This window comes from Hyperoodon ampullatus, assembly GCF_949752795.1.
Source record: "Hyperoodon ampullatus genome assembly, chromosome: 6".
Lineage (NCBI taxonomy): Eukaryota > Metazoa > Chordata > Mammalia > Artiodactyla > Ziphiidae > Hyperoodon > Hyperoodon ampullatus.
The window spans coordinates 52,135,830-52,158,476 of record NC_136919.1 but is presented as its reverse complement, the minus strand read 5'-3'; positions in this window follow the sequence as shown (position 1 = coordinate 52,158,476).

The following is a 22,647-nucleotide window of genomic DNA, read 5'->3' as shown; positions in this document are numbered from 1 at the left end:
GTGATTAAATGATGACCCTCTTATGAGGATTAAATGATGTAATTCATACAAAAGTGCTTAGCACAGTGGCTGGCATATCATAAGTACTCAAGAGTGGTCTCAGAACTGTTAAACTTATACCAGAAATTATTCCAAAACATAGAAAGTAGGAGACATTTTGAAAACATTAAAGTGATTAGATGGGGCTGACTAGTCTTTCGGAGGCCAGCTATAAATTCACTCACATAAGAAACTTCTTTTGTAAAGGACCATCCAGTGCTTAAAACGGAGGATCATTTTTCATATTGCCCTCCATATATTCCTGTCACTTTGACTTGTCTCATTTATATAAATGAGCCTTAAAAAGAATACCCTGAATCTAATCACTCCTGGAGTCTGAAAAACCATCACAAAGGAAATGGTTACCTCCATAGATTGTTTATAAAATGTAGGATCCCAGCTGACAGACTTGCTGAGAAGTAAGACAATGATACAGTCACAGGCTTAGGTAAAATGCCTATAGTCAAGAATAAGTTGAACAATATGGAATTAATCTAAAAAATGTAACTAAGTTGCAATTTATTTTTTAATATTTCAAGCTTTTCCCTTGGACTTATCCATCACCCTGCTCACCCTCTCTCCCATCCTCCTCTCTCCCCTCATTTATACCTTACTCCTAGGGAATCATTTTAAGAGGGAAACTTCACCAAGATTCTGTATTGCTTGTAATGCTTAATGCATACACAAGTAGAAAAAGACATATCTAAAACCTGAGTATAAAAGCAGTCATTCCAGAGCTTGTAATATTTGGAGCTAGATTGTAAATGGTGGAAATTTCAAAGAGGAAGAGGAAGAAACCCCCTCGTGATCAGACTCAAGAAATAATTTAAACCACCAAAAACTTTGATGTGAAACCTTTGTGTTTTGCACATTACAAATGTAAAATATGGATCTTTCAATCAGGAGAAGCACAGGAATTGGGTACTATAGTCAAAGGAACTCACATTTCCATATCTAACTTTTTTCCTGTCCTGGAAAGAGAGAATTTCTCTTCTGTTGTGCAAATCCACCTACTCAGAGGCATATGATTAAGATGGTAAGCAGCTCAGGTCATCAAGCACAGAGAGTGAAAAAAAAAAAAAAAATCTAAAACCTAAGGTGAATTATCACTCTTTTAAGCTGTGATTAAGTTTAAAAATAAAACCATCAATGGCTTTTGTTCTACAGTTGAAACCAGAAGTCTACTTTCCCCCCCACTGTCTCCACTTTTGCCTTCAAATAAAATCTTGCAGATCTAAAAGTCTCTTTTGTGGCTTAGGTTTATTAAACCTTGATATGATTCCGCCAGGGTTGAAGATCCTTGTGCTAAACTGCTTACCAAGGGTTTACAGATTGAAATGGTTCTCAGGGGAATATTTTTCTGCCCAGTTAGTTCTGTTACTGCTGTCTCTGAAGTCAGAGATTACTGAGATAAAACTGATTAGAAAAACCAAGCCTCTTTAACTTCCAATACCAAATAGGTCAGAAAAGCAGGAATCAGAGAGCTTGGAGTGCTCCCACTTCCATATTATTAAAAGACTTCCTCTGGTAAGTGAAAGCTGTGTTTACTCAATACCAGTTTTCAGAAAGCAATGTCTCAAAGCATATTTTCTTTCTTTCCACATGTAACACTCAAAGCACAAATTCTTGATCAAATTCTGGGTTAAACTGGTCTGTGCCACATCATTTATCGACTCAACAGCAAAGAGACTTCTTATGGACTTCACATGGCATATCATGGCAGCTATACAATTTAGCAAGAGAGTTAACGAAAAATAAAGACACTGTCTAACACGATTAAGGAAATAAAGAAATAAAATCCCCATGCTCTTTTCTGAGCCTCAAGTTTTATAATGCCTGAAAACTTTGAATACCAATTCAGTCTTAGATTTCTTTCCTAGGTCAGTGAGGTAGTCCAAAAATTTCTTCCCATTTTTTCCTAGTCATAGAAAACATAAAATTTTATATATGAAACTCCCAATTTCAAGTGGACCATTGTCTTAAAGTTCTACATTAACTGATTAAAGCTCAGAAGATATTTCCCATGGAAACTGTAGCTGTTGACTTCTGAGACGAGTCCACATATGATTATACCCATATTGTATACCCTGTATCTAACCTCTGTAACAGATGGCTGAATCCCCAGCGCTTACACACATTTACTGACAGCACTCATGGCTCCTAAGGCAGTCCATTTCTTTTGCGGGACATCTCCCTTGGTACATTAGCTAAAGTCTACTCACATTCAGCTACAATCTTCCTCTACCTACCACCTGGCAGATCCTCCCATCGTGACTCAGGGAGCCATCCCGCTACTTTTGTCTTCACTTCTCCACTGTAAACATGCCCAATTCCTTGAATTATTTCTCCTAATGTGGATTCCAGCCCCCATGCCCCCAGACATGCTCCATTTCATTTTTAACGTCATTAAATGAATGAATTTAATGTGATGTGCACAGCTGGAGAGAATGACTGTGTGTGGCCAGCACAGTAGGACACTGATTACCATGGCCTGCACAGTGCAGTTTTATTTTGTTTTACTGAATACTAAGTCATTGAAGGACACAAACAGCTGTTGATGGAACTTTTTTGGGTTAAAGCAGAGCCTCACTGTTTGCGATGTGTGGCAGAATGCCTAGTGAGGCAAACTGTTTTTCTTAAAACCAGAGAGGTGAGAACTGAAAATGCCAGCCACTTCTATATCTAGAAATAGAGCCAGCAAATGACCTCCAAATAAATCCTTATTTTCTGGAAGAAACATTTGGATGGCATTCATTGCAAAATTGTAGGGCAAATTGTGCCCGTCACTATGGAGAAAAGTATAAAAGGATCTATGTCTCCATAGCTTGGCCAAGTCTGTTTCTCCCAACATCCCCTGGAGTTCCAAGCTCTGGTGCAGAGCAGGGAAAGAACAAGTTGCGTAAAAAACTGGGGGAAGAGCACTTTCTGAGAAGAAAAGGACCCGATGGTGGAAAAAAGCAACCAAGCTCCTGAAATAACAGAACCATGGAGCTACAGAGCAATATGCTTCCTCCTTGCAGTCAAAGGAGGAAAAGAGAACTAGAAGTTTCCATTAGTTGGGACCCAGTGCCCCCCACCCCACCCCCACCCCAGGACACACTTGGGCTCTAAAGAGGACACTGTGGATAAACCCAACTATCAGTTTAGAAGCCCCAGTCAAGTTACCATGGAAATCCCTTGGCTGAGAACCAAGAGACCCAATACCAGCAGAATAGGATCATCATCTCTTTAAGAACGACTAGCATCAGTAGCTGGATCAGAAGATTTAGCCACTGCAACATCACTGACATAACCGGCAGAAACAATTCTTCCTCAAAGGGACTTAAGCCTTTACTAGCATAGAGTTAAGAGCTCAGGGTGAAGGCAGGCAAATCTAGGTTTGTTAACCTGGCTCTGCTATTTCCCAGCTCTGTGACCATAAACTTTTTTTAGCTGTCTTGTTCTTCCATCTGTATGGTGAAAAAGTAACATCATCTATCTCCTAAGGTTGCCATGAAAGTTTGGAGAAAATAATACGTTCATAGATTTAACATATTCTACAGAATCTGATAGAAATACATGTTTTAGCTCTTGTATATCTTTTGTACACTTTTATTGTGCTATATAGTACATATAGAGAAAGTACACATAAATGCACAGCTAAATAAATTTTTTAAGCTCTTCTAGGACAGAATCATGTCTGATTCATCTATGGATTATTCCCAATCCCTGCATCTTATTCACAGGATCTAAGTGAATGAATAAACCTAAATGTATCTTGCTTGCACAAACTGGATACTTCTGAAATAGAACCTCTAAATTATCCTAAACTATGTAATGGGTCATCTTGGCAGAAATAAGAAGTAGGCTACAATCCCAAATATCAATTGTGATTTGCATTAACAAGTTCCTCTAGATCTTGTATGATAAGCAATTGCATACCTGCAGAAATAAACATGAGTATTAGGATATAACAAATGAAAGCTTGGATACCCCAGGTTGCAGTTTCAATATTGATCTGCATATTTCATTCAGTATTAGCACATGTGACTCAAATTGTGTAGCCATCTCTCTCATTAAAATTCATACACTCCCTCTGGAATTCATGGCAGCCATTCTGGCCAAATATTTGCTTCTTACATTTGAAACTCAATTGCACTGAAGTCATTGAATCTCTCAATCAATTACAAAGGACCTGAGCTCTTAGGGTTTACATTGATTGTCCACCATTTTCCTAATGGAGTCATAGCCTCTGTAATTACCTATTTGACAGGAGAGGTGCCTGCTTTCTGAAGGCTATATATCCTAGCTCTTCATTTACCTAAAATGTTAGTTGGAAGCTCTCATAAGAGCATCAGTTACAAAATGTGATTAGAGCTAATGTAAGTGTAACAGAATGATGTTCTCATCTCATCTCCACTTATTGCCTGTGGTGGCCACATATTATCCTTTCGCATGGATTGTACTTTTGAAGTAACTTCAATGTACATTTTTATGTTATAATTCATTAACAGCCAAAATTTATGCATTTGCAAACACCTTCCTATGTACAGTCATACTCAAAAAATGCTGTTTAGGGCCTCCCTGGTGGCGCAGTGGTTGAGAGTCTGCCTGCCGATGCAGGGGACACGGGTTCGTGTCCCGGTCCGGGAAGATCCCACATGCCGTGGAGCGGCTGGGCCCGTGAGCCATGGCCGCTGAGCCTGCGCGTCCGGAGCCTGTGCTCTGCAACGGGAGAGGCCACAACAGTGAGAGGCCAGCGTACCGCAAAAAAAAAAAAAAAAAAAAAAACACAACCAAAAATGCTGTTTAGTTCAAAAAGCTAACATCTCTTTTTCCAAATACAGAAAAACTTCTGACTGTCAGAACATGAAGCATATTTGACCATGGATCTTTAATGGGCACAAGGAAACAATTAAGAATCCCTTCCTAAATATATTGCAAGAAGTAGAAAGAAAACAGCTGTTAGATTCAGACACAATTCAGATTCCAATGTCAATTAAACCACAGATTACCTGCATGGCATAAGTTAAATTTTTTCATCCTTCTGAGCCTGTCTTTTCATTTATAACATTGAGATATTCGTATCACTTTATTTTAATAATTATAATATTGTTATAATAGTTTATTATAATAGTTTTGAAGGGTTAAAATAACAAAAATAGAGCTCCTAGTACCTAGGAAATTAGACATTTGTATTAGTCAGGTTTTGCTTAAAAAAGGAAGCTATAACTATCTTGAAATCTCAGTGGTTTGCGAGAGCAAACATTTGCTTCTTGTTCAGGAATCTTCACGTTGTCTGTGGCTCTGCTGAATGGGTTTGAGCCTACCTGTCCAGTTCAACTGCACTTGGCTCCCATGTGTAGTTTAGGTTCAGATTTGCTCCATAAATCTCTCTATATGAGATTCAGGATGAAAGAACAATGCACGTCTCGGGCATGCTCTTCTCACTGTGGATAGCAGAAGTATGAGAAAGCAGGAGGAAATTTGCTCAGACCTCACACACTATCACTTCTGCACACTTTTAATTGGCCACAGTGAGTCACATGGGCAACCCCCAAAGTCAGTGTGGCAGGCAAGTATGTTCCGTCCACAGAGAATCCATCCCAGGACAAGAAAAAAGGAACAACTTTGAATGAACGCTCACTACCACACAATTCAATTCATAGTAGTCATTGTAATTAGCTATTGTATTGATAGCACATTGTGATGCTTCTATCTCTGAAAACATCCTGAGATCTGATGGAGGAAGTAATTGAGAGGATGTGACTGCTGGATGACCAATGAACTGGACACAGGCAATCTGAGGCTCCTCTCCTCCTCGCCTTGAAGGGGGGAAAAGAAGAGTTACTTGAAGAGTTCTGGGAAATTCAGTAAGGATGAAAACTAATATTATCAAGTTAAGTATTAGAAATTTAAAAAATAATTATTTTTGAAATTATTGTAATATACCTAAAATTATTATAAAACTGCTAAGATTTTTGAGATAGTAAGAAATATATAAATGCATGAATGTAAAATAATTACACCAAAAAATTATACTTGGTGTGCTGGTACAGCCAGAAATTAAACAAAAATTTTTTAGAAGGTGTTTCATTCAGAATAACAAAAGTAAAAAAAAAAAAAAAGAAAAGAAAAGAAAAGAAATAATTAAAGAGGTATGAATAACCCAGTTTAAGAAAAAGACAAAATAAAGGAAGTTTAAGACAAAGACACGGAGAGAGAAGTAGAGAGAAAAATGTAGATAAGTGTGCTTATTCCAGAAAAGAAGAACTAAATGTTGCAATCATGTCTAATCTAGTTAATTTATAGAGTTAATGGAACTCAGTTAAAATCTGATAAAGACTTTTGTCTGTGTGTGTGTGAAACTTAGCCAAATGATTCTGAAATTTATTTTGAAAAATAAACAAGGAAAATAGCATGTAATACACTAAAATAACATCAACAGTGTGTAGGGGGAAAGGAAGGACTACCTTAGCAGGTAATAGAATGTGTTATACAGAAACAACAAATAAAACTCCATGTCACTACTATTGAAGTGGATATATTCTACAGTGGATTAGAGGAGAGAAAGATTAGAATTAGCCCAAATATATATAAGAACATTCTATATTACAATGACACTTTTGAAAATAAGTAGGAAATGATTATTTTAAATATGAACTGAACTTTTGGGTTAGCAATATGAAAAAGAACAAAGTCATCTGTATTTTTCTCTGAAAAGTAAAGTATCTCACACAGAGTAAAAATTTAAATATAAAAAAGTCAAATCATGGTAAAATTAGCACAATACAATGTGCTTTATCAGATCTCAGAAGAGATGATCATTTTCTCTGCATTACAACAGAAGAAATTATGAAAGGAGTAACTAGAAAGCAACCCGCCCCCCACTCAAAAAAAGAAATTATATGCAAGAAGATGTCCTGGAAACATTAACTATGGAATTAAAACAATGGAAATAAAATATATGTGTGAGAACAGGGTATTGTTAAGTAAATTATTTTATTTTAGTATTTTACAAGAGTATGCAAGTATTTATAAATGATCATTAAAGCTAGGTAAATTTATTGGGAATGTTTATGATATAATGTTAAATGAAAATATGATAAAATTGTACAACCTTTGAAAATCATGTACACTTAATTTAGTACAAGAAGCGATACCTTAAATCATCTGATTAATAACATGTATGGGTTTGTCTATAGGAAACAGACAAATGGTTAAGTCTTACTGAGTCCTAATGTCACATTAATAAAATGGGGTTACTTCCTATCATTGTGAAGACTCCATGAGATAGCATAATTAAAGAGATTTGGCTCACAGTCATTGTTGTAATTAGGGAAACTATAGTATTTATCTTTCAAAAAGTTCCTTAAAATTGTGAAACTACTATTTTATACCACCTCAAAAAGTTGTAAGTGATACGACATTCAACTATCATCTAAGGAAATGAATGCTAGGTGATCATAAATCCTTCACTCTGTACCTTGCCTCCTAGTCACAGTGCTTCAAATTTCCTAGCAATCAACCCCAAAAAATAAAAGCAGTTACAAAAATTCAGAAATTTAGCAGTTATAAAAGTCCCTAAGTTGGGGCAAAGGGTCAAAAACTTACCCCTTCTATGTGAGGGTCTGATTTTTGGTTCACTTCCTTGTTGTTTCCTTGGACATGAACAAAGATCATATGTGTTAACTATGTTATTGGGCAACATTAATTATGACCCAAAAAATGCGAGATAAATTGAATCTAACCTGAGAGAACAATATATCCCTGATATGATGCCAAACTTTGGGCTTCTCTGAATGTGGTGACTCTGGTCTGTCCTCTGTGGGGAATCTAGAAGCCATGCCTATGGAGATGTCACAAGAGATCCTGACTCCTCTCAGGCTTATATAAGGATTTTAAGCCAAGGCAGCAGTTCAATGTGTATTTCACTTCCTTGTAAGGGAGTTGACCATGGGTAGCTGTGTAGACTGCTGTATAGACTGCTGCATAGACTGCTGCAAGCACTCGAGCTGTGGTTTTACCCTACATCCTCTGATTAGACTAATGTCAAGGGTAGCTTATGAAAGTCTGGTGAGTCTGAATGTCTAGTTAAAAGCCTTGATCATGATGGCAGAGCAGGAAGATCCTGAGCTGTCCTCCCACAGACACACCAAAACTACAACTACATATAAAACAACTATCTCTATAAAAACCTGAAGACTAGCAGAAAATATTTTCTAGAACCAAGGATATAAAGAAAAGGCCACACTGAGACGGGTAAGAGGGGCAGGGTCACAGTCTAATCAGAACACCCCCCCCCAAGTTGCAGTGACCCACAAGCAGGAGCGATATCACAGCCACCAAGGTCCCTCCTGAGGAGCAAGAGGTCCAAGGTCCACATGTGGCTCCCCAGCCCAGGGGACCTGTACTGGGAACATGAGCCCCCATAATGTCTGTCTCTGAAAACCAGAGGGACTTATGTTCAAGAGGGCCAGAGGGCTGTGGGAAACCAGATTCCACTCTTGAAAGTCTCATGTGTAAACTCACTCACTCCAAGTCCCAGTACAAGGCAGCAGTTTGACACCCAGGCCTTACATGAAGGAGATTCACTGACTAATTTCCCCCAGAGGGGAAGGGATCTGGTGGAACTTTCTACAGGGACAGTAGCACTGGTGGGTACCATTTTTAAAAACTTTCCTTCCACCTAGCTGGCCCAGTGCTGGCAGGTGCCATTTCTGTCACTCTCCATCACCCTAGCTAACACCGTGCACCCCACCCAAGTATTTCCCTGCGGACCAGCCTCCAGCCAAGCTGCCTGCCCCAGATGACACCTCCAAAGTGTCTCTCACTCTGGGGGACCAGACTGGCACACCAGCATGCCCATAGCAGTCTTGGCCAAGTTTCACAGCCAGTCATGCTGGGAATCACCCCTGTATATCAGCACACCTGCAGTAGTCATAACCAGGCCTTGCAGATATCTGGGCCAGAAGCCAGGCCAACCAGCATGCACATAGCAATCACAGCCAAACCACAACAGGAGGATACATGCAGCCCACACAAGGAATATCCCTGGAGATCCTGGCTCTGGAGACCAAGGAGGAGTGTATCACTGGGCCCAGAGGACAACTTCTACACAAACTCATTCTTTCAAAACTGGGAGATGTGGCTGATAAACCTAATACATAGAGTTAGGTAAAATGAAGAGACAAATACCTTCCAAATGAAAGAACAAGACAAAACCTAAGAAAAAGAATTAAACAAAATGGAGATCAGCAATTTACCAGATAAAGAGTTCAAAGTTATAGTTATAAAGATACTAACCAAACTTGGGGGAAAAATGGATGAACTCAATGAGAACTCTAACAAAGAGACAGAAAATATAAAAAGAACCAAGCAGAACTGGAAAATACAATAACTGAAATAATAAAATACACTAGAGGTAATCAACAGCAAAGTAGAGGATGCAGAAAAATGGATCAGCAATCTTGAAGGCAGGGTAGTGGAAATCACAGAATCGGAATAGTAAAAAGAAAAAATAATTTTTAAAAATGAGGATAGTTTAAGGGACCCCTGGAACAACACTGTTTCCTAACATTCACATTATAGGGATCCCAGAAGGAGAAGAGAGAAAGAAAGGGACAGAAAAGGTATTTGAGGAAATAATGACTGAAAACTTTCATAACTTGGTGAAGGAAACAGATATACAAGTCCGGGAATCACAGAGAGCCCCCAAAAGATGAAGATACTAAGACACATGATAATAAAAATGTCAAAAGTTAAAGAGAGAATCTTAAAAATAATAAGAGAAAAACATCTAATTATATACAAGAAAATATCCATAAGACTTCCAGCCAATTTTTCAGCAGAAACTTTATAGGTCAGAAGGAACTGACAAAATATATTCAAAGTACTGAAAGGAAAAAACGTACAACCAAGAATACTCTACCCATCAAAGTTTCATTCAGAATTGAAAAAGAGATAAAGAATTTTCCCAGACAGGCAAAAGCTAAAGGAGTTCATTACCACTAAACCATCCTTAAAAGAAATGTTAAAGGGATTTCTTTAAATGGAAAGGAAAGGCAATAACTAGAAACAAGAAAATGATAAAGAAAGAATCTCACTGGTAAAGGCAAACAAATAGTAAAAGTAGTGGATCAACCACCTATAAAGCTAGTATGAAGTTTAAAAGACAAAAGTAGTAATGTTATCTATATTGAAAATAACTACTTAAGCAATACACAAAATATGTAAAATATGGCATTAGAAACATAAACATGGTAGCCTGGAGGAGTAAAATATAGTGCTTTTAGAATACACCCAAACTTGAGCAACCACAAACTTAAAATAGACTGCTATATACATGTGTCATAATATATGAACCACTTGTCAACCACAAACCAAAAACCTATAACAGATACACAAAAATAAGTAAATAAATAAAGAGAAAGGAACACAAATACAACACTAAAGAAAGTCATCAAATCATGAGAGAAGAGAACGAAAGGAAAAAAGAACAGAGAACTGTAAAAATAAACAGAAAACAATTAACAAAACGGCAAAAGTACATACCTATCAATAATAACTTTAAATGTAAATGGAGTGAATGCTCCAATCAAAAGACATAGAGTGGCTGAATGGATACAAAAACAAGACGAATATATATGCTGCCTACAAAAGGCTCACTTCAGATCTAAAGACATAAACAGACTGAAAAGGAAGGGATGGGAAAATATATTCCATGCAAATGAAAAGGAAAAGAAATCGGGGATAGCAATACTTATATCAGACAAAATAGACCTTAAAGGCTGTTACAAGAGACAAAGAAAAGCATTACTTAACAATAAAGGAATAAATCTATCAAGAGCATATAACACTTGTAATTATCTATGCTCCCAACATAGGAGCACATAAATACATAAAGAAAATATTAACAAACATAAAGGGAGATATCGACAGAAATACAATAACAGTAGGGGACTTTAATACCCCACTTACATCACCAGATAGAGACTACAAAAAAAAAAAGAAAATTACAAGCTAATATCCCTGATAAACACTGGCACAAAAATCCTCAACAAAATATTTGTAAACTGAATTCAACAATACATTAAAAGGATATTACACAATGATCAAGTTGGATTTATTCCAGGGATGCAAGGATGGTTCAATATCCACAATTCAATCAACATGATACATGACATTAACAAAACAGAGGACAAAAATTATATGATTATCTCGAGATGCAGAAAAAGCATAAAACCAATTCAATACCCATTTATGATAAAAAAAACTTTCTACAAAATGGGTATAGAGGGAACATACCTCAACATAATAAAGGGCATATATGAAAAATCTACAGGTAACATCATACTCAATGGTGAAAAGCTGAAAGATGAGGAACAAGGATGCCCAATATTGTCACTTTTATTCAACTTAGTGCTGGAAGTTCTAGCCACAACAATCAGACAAGAAAAAGAGATAAAAGGCATCTAGATTGGAAAAAGAGAAGTAAAACTGTCACTATTTGCAGATGATTCCACCAAAAACCAAAAGTTTAAACAATAACTAACAAATGTATTCAGTAAAGTTGCAGGATATAAAATCAATATACAGAAATCTACTGCATCTCTATACACTAATAACAAATTATCAGAAAAAGAAGTTGAGAAAACAGTCCCATTTGCAGTTTCATCAAAAAGAATAAAATACCTAGGAATAAATTTAACCAAAGAGGTGAAAGATCTGTACTCAGAAAAATATAAGATAATGCTGAAAGAAATCAAAGAGAGCACGAATAAATGGAAAGATATACCTTGCTCATGAATTAGAAGATTTAACATTGTTAAAATGTCCATACTACCGAAAGCAAAAGCATACAGATTCACTGCAATTCCTATCAAAATACCAATGGCATTTTTCATAGAACTGGAACAAATGATCTTAAAATTTGTATAGAACCACAAAAGACCCCAAAAGGCCAAAGCAATCTTAAAAAAGATGAACAAGCTAGAGGTATCTTGCTCCTTGATTTCAGACTACATGACAAATTTATAGTGATCAAAACAGTATGATTTTGGCACAAAACAGACACACAGATTAACTGAACAGAATAGAGAGTCCAGAAATAAACCCATGCTTATATGGTCAATTAACTTACAGTGAAGGAGCCAAGAACATACAGTGGGGAAATGATAGTCTCTTCAACAAATGGTATTGGGAAAACTGGACAGCTACATGCCAAAGAATGAAACGGAACTTCTTTCTTACATCATATACAAAAATAAACTCAAAATGGATTAAAGAATTAAATGTAAGACCTGAGACCATAGAACTCCTGGAAGAAAATTTAGGCACTACACTCTTTGACATCAGTCTTAGCAGTACTTTTTGGTTCTGTCTCCTCAGGCAAAGGCAACAAAAGCAAAAATAAGCAAATGAGACAACATCAATTTTGCACAGTGAAGGAAACAAGCAACAAAACAAAAAGGCAACCTACTGAATGGGAGAAGATATTTGCAAATCATATATCCATTAAGGTGTTACTATCGAAAACATACAAAGAATTCACACAACTCAACATCAAAAAACAAACAACCCAATTAAAAAATGGGCAGAGGACTCAAATGGACATTTTTCCAAGGGAGACATATGCATGGAAAACAGACACATGAAAAGGTGCTCAACATCACTAATAACCAGGGAAATGCAAATTAAAACCACCATGAGATATTACCTCACACTGTCAGAATGGCTATTATCAAAAAGACAGGAAATAGCAAGTATTGGTGAGGATGTGGAAACAAGGGAGCGCTTGTGAACTGTTGGTGTGGCCACCATGAATACCAGTATGAAGACTCCTCAAAAAATTAAAATTGAACTACCATACAACCCAACAACGTCACTGCTGGGTATTTGTCCAAAGAAAACAAAAACACTAATTTGAAAAGATACCTGCAACCTTACGCTCATCACAGCATTATTTATAATAGTCAAGATATGGACACAACCTAAGTGTCCATCGATATATGAATGAATAAAGAAGATGTGGTATATATATGCAATGGAATATTACTCAGCCATAAAAAAGAATGAAATCTTGCCATTTATGACAACATGGATGGACCTGGAGGTATTATGCTAAGTCAAATAAATCAGACAAAGACAAACACCATAGAATTTCATGTATATGTGGGATCTAAAAATTAAAACAAACAAATGAATATAACAAAACAGAAACTGACTCACAGATATAGAGAACAAACCAGTGGTCACCAGAGAAGTAAAAGGTGGGGAGTTGGGCAAAGAGAATTAAGAGGTACAAACTCTAATTATAAAATAAATAAGTCACAGGTATATAATATACAGCATAGCAAGTATAATCAACAATAATGTAATAACTTTGTATGATGACAGATGATTTCTAAACTTATCATGTTGATTATAATATTCATAATGTATATGAATGTTGAAGGACTATGTTGTACACCTGAAACTAATATAATATTGTATGTCAACTATACTTCAATTAAAAAATAAAATAAAAACGAATGTCTAGTTAAATCTAAGACAATTCCTGGCAGGTGTTGCAGTAAAAAAAAGAAGAATCACATCTATCCTTGGAATTGAGATAGAATGTTTTCTACAAGTTCTTTTTTAAGTGTCCGCTGTTATTTTATAGATAACTATGTGTTTTGAATCATATAAGAAACAGATGGCAAAAATAATTCATAGAGCTGGGGCATTAGAGGCAAGATTAAGAAACTTCTTGGGGGAAAATTCATGTGGAAAATTTCCAGGTACAGGTTATTGACAACTCTGATAGGCTTCTGAGACACTCAGTATACTCCACGTCTAAAACCCAGAGGACGTTACGTAGGACTACATAGCTGGGGCCCATTACATGGCTATAGTACTCTGGGAAAGCATCATGACAGCACAAATAGCTGTTCATGGTGGCTTTCTTGTGACAGCCTTAGACAGACTGTGTTTGGGCTTTATCCATTTTTGTATAAAAGGCCAGCATACGTGAGTCCAGTTTCTCTCAAGAGTAAAGCAGGACTAAGACTCAGTGGGTGGTTGAACTAAAAAACCCACTAGCTACTATTTATCAAATACTTCCTAGTGTGGTATCCTTTGGCACATAAATAATTAATACATCATTATCATGACAATAATTTCTACTCTTGTATAGTTCTGTCAGCATCTCAGCTACCCCTGAAGGGGAGAGAATTTGACCTGGGACTTTAAAGAAGGATAAGGTTTCAATAGTTTAATTTGCAAAGGAACAGGAACATCCAGGACAACTTTGAGCAAACAGGAATAACCTAAAGCAGCAGTCCCCGACCTTTTAGGCACCAGGGACTGGTTTCTTGGAAGACAATTTTTCCACCGATGGGGAGGGGGGAGGGGGTGATTCGGGCGGTAATGAGAGCAATGGGGAGCAATGGGGAGCGGCAGATGAAGTTCTGTTCCCTCTCCCGCAGTTCACCTCCTGCTGTGTGGCCCGGTTCCTAACAGGCCGCAGATTGGTACTGGTCCAGGGCCAGGGGTTGGAGACCCCTGGCCCAAAGGGACTACTGTGTAGTGTGGGGAGGAAAATGGGAGATGAGGCTAAAATGAAAGTTGAGCAAAAGGATTTTAGTGAGCAATGGAGAGTTATCAAAAGTTTTTCAGCAAAGTGCTAACAAAAAAACAGAATTTATTACCTACTCTTAAAGCAATGTGAATGAATGGGGGAAAAGAGGGAGGAAAATTAATGCAGCCTGTTTTTCAGTAGCTGTAGAGGATATTTCACTGGGTTTATACTGAGCATGTTGTATACTTCAAATATTTTGTTAAGATTATCAATCAGGTTTTCCTAATCCTTTTCTTGATTCCAACTGAGACCTAGGAGATTTAGAGTCAAATTGCCTGAGTTTGAAACCTGTCTTCACCACTTACAGGCTGTATAACCTCAAGCAAGTTATTTAAGCTCCCTGGGCCTTGGTGAGCACATCTCGATGCCAGAGGCAGTAAGAATACCTACCTTATCAGGTTATAAAGACACAGTGAGTTAACACTTATAAAGGCCAGCAGAGTGTCTGGCATCTAGGAAGTATTTGATAAATAGTAGCTAGTGTTAAATGACAGATAGATGCCAATTAAATGCAGTTTTAATCATTTTGGCAAGTTTTACAGCTTATTACCATCTCTGCATCTTTGGAGCATATTAACTATCTCTTCCATATTTGTGTCTCGTTGGGTCTTATGTGGCATGCCTCTTAGAGATCTCCTCCCACGTTAGTACCAATTCACTAACAAAAACATATTGGGCACAGTTTTTCCACCAGACATAAGTTCCATTTGTCTATACCATATTACTCCACATTATCCACGAAAATATCACAACATTCTTTGTCAAATGCTTTGCAAATTAAAATGATTATGAATATGCAGCAGACTGTTGTATTATTTAGACATCAGAAAATAAATTTCGGTGGTGTGACTTGTTCTAATGAACCCTCAGTGATGTCTGGAGATCAGTGTTTTCTCTTTTTAAGTCTTCCCAAATCCCTTAATACTCTGAGAATTTTAATAGAAAACAGTTAAAATCCATCACTCTGTATTTCTACTATCCATATTCCTCAGAGCAGAGCTACATTCATATTCTATACAATACTCTTACTCAGAAATCTGTGGTGATTTTTTTCTATACTAAATATAGAGGCAACTGTAGAAACCTTGAAGGGATTAGATTTAACTCATCATTAAAATAGGTGTGCTAAGAGGGTTAATTCCAGCAGGCCTGGAATTGGTCTGATCTGTTTTTCTGAAACACATGCATGGCACTGACATCTGGTCAAGGCATGAAATGCAGTTTTTAATAGTGTGGTTTTGGAACAAGTTTTGGGGGCCAGCTGTACCAGCCCATCAGCATTGTTTATTAATTAGAGCAAGATTGATGGTTTGCATGCAGTTTTGGTGAGACCCAGACAACTCTGCCATTGGGTCTGGTCATATAGCAATAATGTACCTACGTACCCAACAGGAGTATAAGCCACACTTGAGACGCCATCTTGGGCTTTCTGGTTCTGAGGCTTTCCACGCACACATAATTTGTTCCTGATCTGAGAAGGAAGGCATATCTGATATGGCCCTGCAGAGGAAGGAGGATAGGAGCCGACTTCCGGCTTCATCAAACCCTTTGCTATGAAGCAGTCCCTGGCTCCAATGAATATCCTTACTGCTATTCTAACACAATATGCTGTTGCTATTGTGTGTCCTTCTCTGAAAATAAACTGTAGGTTCAGAAGTATTATCATTTGGGGTCTTATGAGTCCACCATCTGCACAATAGGCAAAATAAAGTACACCATCATTTTTTAGTTACACAATTTTATATGCTTATATTTATATTCCTGAAGTAATCCCATTTCTATTACTTTTATACATGAGCTCATCAGTTATGAAATATACCTATTGGAATCAAGCATAATACAAGAAAAAAATATGATAAAATAATATTGATGCAGCCCTGATGTGGACTGCAGCCCACTGCAATGGTGAATTTGGAAGCAAGTGATCTCACTTATATGAAAATTATTAAGTTGAGAATAATCAGGATCAGTGGTCTAAGGGGAAATCCTTACAGGGAGAATGGTTCATGGTAATAGAAGAGGGTGACAAAAGATAAACACACAATTCTCCAACATAAGAGGGTGGTATACACAGAATTAGGCTCAAGTTCTGGAGCTACCATCCATACTTCTTATATGGCCGCAGGCCAAACAGTTCTGAGAATTTGATATAATCTGAGGAGAAGTGTTTATATTTTGCTCAACTTCAGTTAGCAATTTCAATTTCAGTATTAGGAATTATGAATCTTATTTTCTTTTCTTCCATGGCACATATTACTAGTTGTAATTATCTTGATTACTTGTTTCACTTATTTACTATGTTTTTTCCCACTAAAATGGAAGCTCTTTGACAGCAGAGAACTTCTGTATCATGCTTCCTAATGTATCCCTAGTGCCTAAAGCTTAACACATCATAGATGATTAAAAAAAGTTTAAAATTTTTCATTTACTAGATGTTAACTATACTCTAGGCTTTGTTATAAGTGTTTTGCATATATTAATTCATTAAATACATGCCACATCATATAATGTAGCTACAATCTGAAATATTACAGATGAGGAAAGCAAGGCACAGAGGGGTTAAGTAAATTGCTCAAGGCCACACAGCTAATAAATGGCAGAGCCACTTGAGCTCAGATAGCCTGACTCCAGAATCCAGGCTCTTGGAAACTCCTCAAAAGTGAACAGCTAAATATTCAGATCATCTTAGAAAATCACTTATTAATCATTGCTCAATAGTTCAGTGTTTAAATGAAGATTTTATTTTTCACCTTTCAGCTAAGCTTTTTTCTTAAATTATTAGGAATACAAATATAAAGGCCTAAATTCTATCAAGGCAAGCAACTCCTTTCTAAAGGAAATCAGATCAAGAATCCCTTGTATCTTCAGAAGCATCATAGTAGTTCCAATGTCACCTCTGAGAAGAATTTATTTATGTCACACAAACAGAAGCAGGTGGCCCGATGCAGGTGTTGTCATGTTTGTGGAGCTTTAATGAGGATGTGAGAGTTTGTTGGGAAAGAGAATAGCAAAAATGAGGTGTTTCTTTCTCTCCATCTCCAGCTTATCTGAGGGAAAAAAGGGACACATCACAGTACTATGTAGGATGGAAGCAAACAACAAACTGTTTCTTCTAAGTTAAAAATTTCCATAATTGTGAGAGCCCCTACTGGTAGAGGCAAGCAGAGACTGGCAATACGAAATATAAGAGGTGAAGTACTAATTCTAGAGAGAGGCCCAGAATGCCCCAGGAAGACTTGGATTTGTTTCTACTGTATTGGAAAGGCTTATTTTGCTCAGAGAGAATGCCATGTCTCTGTAATTTATTTTTCCAGTTCAATTTAATTTTAAATTTGAAATATAACTATGGAAAGAAAAACACTACCAATCATCCCTCACTACCCTACAGTATAGGTCATACCAGACCTATAATTGATTTTCTGCTTCTCAAATTCTTACTCCAAAAGGCAAATTTATATGGAGTTGAGGAAAGGACTAAGCATATTCATATCACAAATAAGATTCTCTAGGAACAAAGTAAAGTGAGTTCCACTCACTTTTCGGTGACTTTATAGATTTTTTTATTTTTGTAATAAGAATGAAACTATTTATCATCAATGTCTTGGGAAAGAAAAGGAGAGGAAACTCTAAATAACTATGACTCTGTGAGTTTCTCCTTGTACTGCTCCAAAATAAAATGAAACATAAAATATTTAACATGAAAATTAAAGACATATTTAGGGCCCCAAATTAGATAGTACAGATAGTATAGTATTAGATAGATAGTACACTGAACAAGAAATGGAATAGAAACTCATAATGATGAGCAGGGATGGAGCCAAGAGCCTGCTGAGCTCCAGGTCTGCAAGCAGACAAAAGTAACTATACATTTAATTCCTGTATTGCTGCACAGTGACAGGGAAAAACACAACACTTCTCTTTATATGAAATAGAGATAGAATCACTAACTGAACTGAGGGCTAGAGCAAGCTTTCTTCCTGAAGAAGAAGGCTGACTAAAAGTTCCAAGTGCTTTTAGAACTAAATGTGGTTGAAAACCACTGTGTTAAAACACACACACACACATACATGAACAGATACAAAGAATAACAGAGCCAAGTTGCTTTCTGGTCCAGGGGCTGCATCTTCCTTAAGATTAAAATTGAAACACAACAGGAGCCTGAGCCATTAATATGAGACTGAGGGACTGGAAAACTAGGTGGATGCAAGTATCTGCCTGCTAGATAAGGGAAGAAAAAAGTTTAAGAAATACTCAGAACATGTAGAAAGATAGCCACAAACTTAACAATAAATGAGATAAATTTAGCCCAATAAAATGGAAATAATGGAAAACTCTCAGAAAAACCTTGACATAAAATAGGCTTAATGTCTTCAAATAAAGAATATGATCTATAAAAATTACAAAAATTGTAAGCTAAAAGCAGGCAGATGTTAATGAAGAATAGAGAGAGATGAAAATTAGACCATTAGAAGTCCTACTATAAATATGGATATTTTTAAAACGTAATAAGGGAAATAAAATCTAGATACTATACATGAAGCAGTATAATATCACTTCAAGGTAGACTGAAAAGTTTATTATGTATATTTTGAACCCAAAAGCAAATACTTAAATAATTAAGAATTATAACAAATGAGCCAAAAAGATAGGTAAAATGAAACTATAAATAATATTCAATTAATCCAAAGAAGGCAGTGAAAGAGAAAAAGGGAACCAAAAAATAGGTGAGACAAAGAGAAAATGAATAGCCAGTTGGTAGACTTACAAACTGACATTAAATGTAAATGGTCTATTGATGGACATTTAGGTTGCCTAAATGTCCAATGACAGAGGAATGGATAAAGAAGATGTGGTACATACATACAATGGAATATTACTCAGCCATAAAAAAGAACAAAATAATGCCATTTGCAGCAACATGGATGGACTTAGAGATTGTCATACCGATTGAAGTAAGACAGACAGAGAAAAACAAATATCATATGATATCACTTATGTGTGAAATCTAAAAAAAATGGTACAAGTGAACTTACATACAAAACAGAAATACAGTCTGTTTACAAATGTACAGATGCAGAGAACAAACTTATGGTTACCAGGGGGGGAAAGAGGGGAGGGACAAACTGGGAGATTGGGATTGACACATACACACTGCTATATATTAATATAAAATACATAACAAATAAGGACCTAGTGTATAGCACAGGGAACTCTGCTCAGTACTCTGTAATGACCTATATGGGAAAAGAATCTAAAAAAGAGTGTATATATGTATATTTATAACTGATTCATTTTGCTGTACACCTGAAACTAAACAACACTGTAAATCAACTATACTCCAATAACAATTTTTTTTTTAATGTAAATGGTCTAAACACCTCATGTAAGACAGAGACCGTCAGATTGAATAGAAAAACAAGACCAAGATTGGTGCCAACAGTAAGAATGCAAATAATAAGAATCTCAGAATAATTATACTCTGTGAAAGAAGCCATTCAAACTAGACTATATAATGTATAATAACATTTATATATAATTCTGAAAAATACAAGCTAACCTATAGTGACAGTACATCAGTAGTTGTCAGGGTAGAAGGCAGAGAAATCCAGGAGGGGATGATTCCAGAGGGGCACAAGGAAATTCTGGGAAATGATATATGTTCACTTTCTTGACTGAGGTAAGGATTTCAGAGATCTTTGCAAATTGTATATTTTAAATATATGCAGTTTACTTTTTATGCATTTTGCCTCATTAAAACTGCTAATCAATGAATGAATGAATGAACTGGCAGAGCAATATTTCTGTTAGGTGAAACAAAATTGAAAGCAAAATGCACTAGTAGCAATCTAGAGGGATATGACATAAAACTGGAGACAGAAATTCACAAAATAAATAAAACAACTATAGACTTGTAAGCATCTAACAACATCTTCAAAAATATATAAAGAATAAGCTGAATGAATTACTAGAAGAAATTGTTACCTCCACAAGTATAGTGGGATATTTAAAAATACACACCAGAAACTAATAGATCAATTATTAAGCTTAATCTAACAAATATATTTAGAGCCTATTTCTGAAAATAGATTATATAATAAATCACACAAAAAAATTTCAACTAAAATAAATATATTAATAGTTTTTAACTATAAATGCTAGTTAATAAGAAAACAACAAAAGATACTTTTAGAAAAGATAAAATAAACTTTTAGATCATTAAAATGTACTCTAATTCATGAGTTAAATATGAAAGTACAAGAAAATTTTTCAAATATTTTGAAATTAATTTTAAAAAGAAAGTCCACATTTCAAAATTCTACAATGCAGCCAAATAAATTCTTGAAGAAAATATATAGGTCTAAATTTCTTTTTTTTTAATATTGACAATAAATCCATTTAGCATTCAAATCAACTACCAGGAAAAAAAAAAAGTAAAACGTACAATTTACTAAATTTAGAAGAAAAGAAATAATAAAGATAAAAGCAAAAATTCAAGAAAATGAAAACAAATTTTTTAAAGTTTTGTTTTCTTTTTTTTCCTGCCAAGACCTATAAAATGTGCAAACCACTGGGAAGGTTTATCAAGGATAAAAGAAAAATGTAAAAATATATATTAGGAGTTAAAATGTTAGAAGCACAGTTATAGTTAAAAGATATTAATAATACTACTACAAAACATTAGACCAAAAAATAAATTTAAAAGTTGATAATTTATAATTAAAATATAGATTATATAAATTTAAATATCTTAAAACCTGATTTATGAAGTGAAAGTCTATAGTATCTCTTAACACAATAGGCCCAAAATAGTTTTTTAGAAATAGGTCATCTTTATTCAAAAATAGAAAAATAAGAAATACATCATGAATTATAGTACAAAGAAGAAAAACTAAATAGTCATTTCAGTAGATGCACAAAAAAGACTGCTGATGTAAAATTCTTATATTATTTAAAAATACATAACTAAATTTCTTAGTAAATTAGTCTTGGAATGAACTGTTCTTAAATTTACAAAGGGTCGCAGTCAAAGAGTGCAAAAAGTAACCACATGTTACACGATAAAATGTACAACTTCTCCCATGAACAGTAAGTTAAGGCAAGGATACCTGTTTTCCCCAGCAGTAGCAACATTATATTAGAGTTCCTAGACAATAAAAAAGGCCCCCCCTCCCCCCAAAAAAGACATAAAGATTGAGAGGGAAAAAAGAAAAACACTGTCATTATTTGTAGATGGAAAAATACATATCCATTAAAAATTCCAAGAAAATTCATAGGAAAAAAAATAGAAAATAGTTCTATAAAATTGCTAAATTTAACATCAATATAGAAATACCAGTAGTGTTGAATATCCCCAATTACCAAATGTTAAAAATCAGTATAAACATTTTAAAATAAAATCAAAAATAACTCTCCAAAATTAAAACAAAAAGAAAAAGAGATTCTTTTTTTAAAATAGGAGAAAAATAAATATAAGAACAGAGCCAGGATCATAAATCTATGACTAATAGAGGTGACAGAAAGAGAAAGCAAAGAAAAGGGAAGGAAGCAAGTTACCAAAAATAAAAATGGAAAGTTTCCCAGAACTAAAGAGAAAGAGTTTCCAAATAGAATAGGACCATTGATTGTCCAGGATAATGACCATATGAAAACACACAATCTTCATATTATTGAAACTGGACATTATGACAAATTTTATAAGCTTCTGAGGCAGAGGGGTGAGGGATAGCAGGCAGAGGCTGGATTTCACATGTAAAGAATCAAGAATCATAAAAAAGAAAAAATGAATCAAGAATCAGAATATCAGATTTCTTAGACTTTTTAACAACAAACAACCAATAATAAACAAAATGAAAGCTTAAAGACAGTGTATAGATACCTTACACATTCCAAGGTAAAAATATTTCTGATCTTGACTTTTGTACCCGGCAAGCTATCAATCAAGTGTAAGGTTAGCTACTGGAGGGTGTGCTCAAACACAATACAATAGTCAATCAAAAATCAGCGTAGAT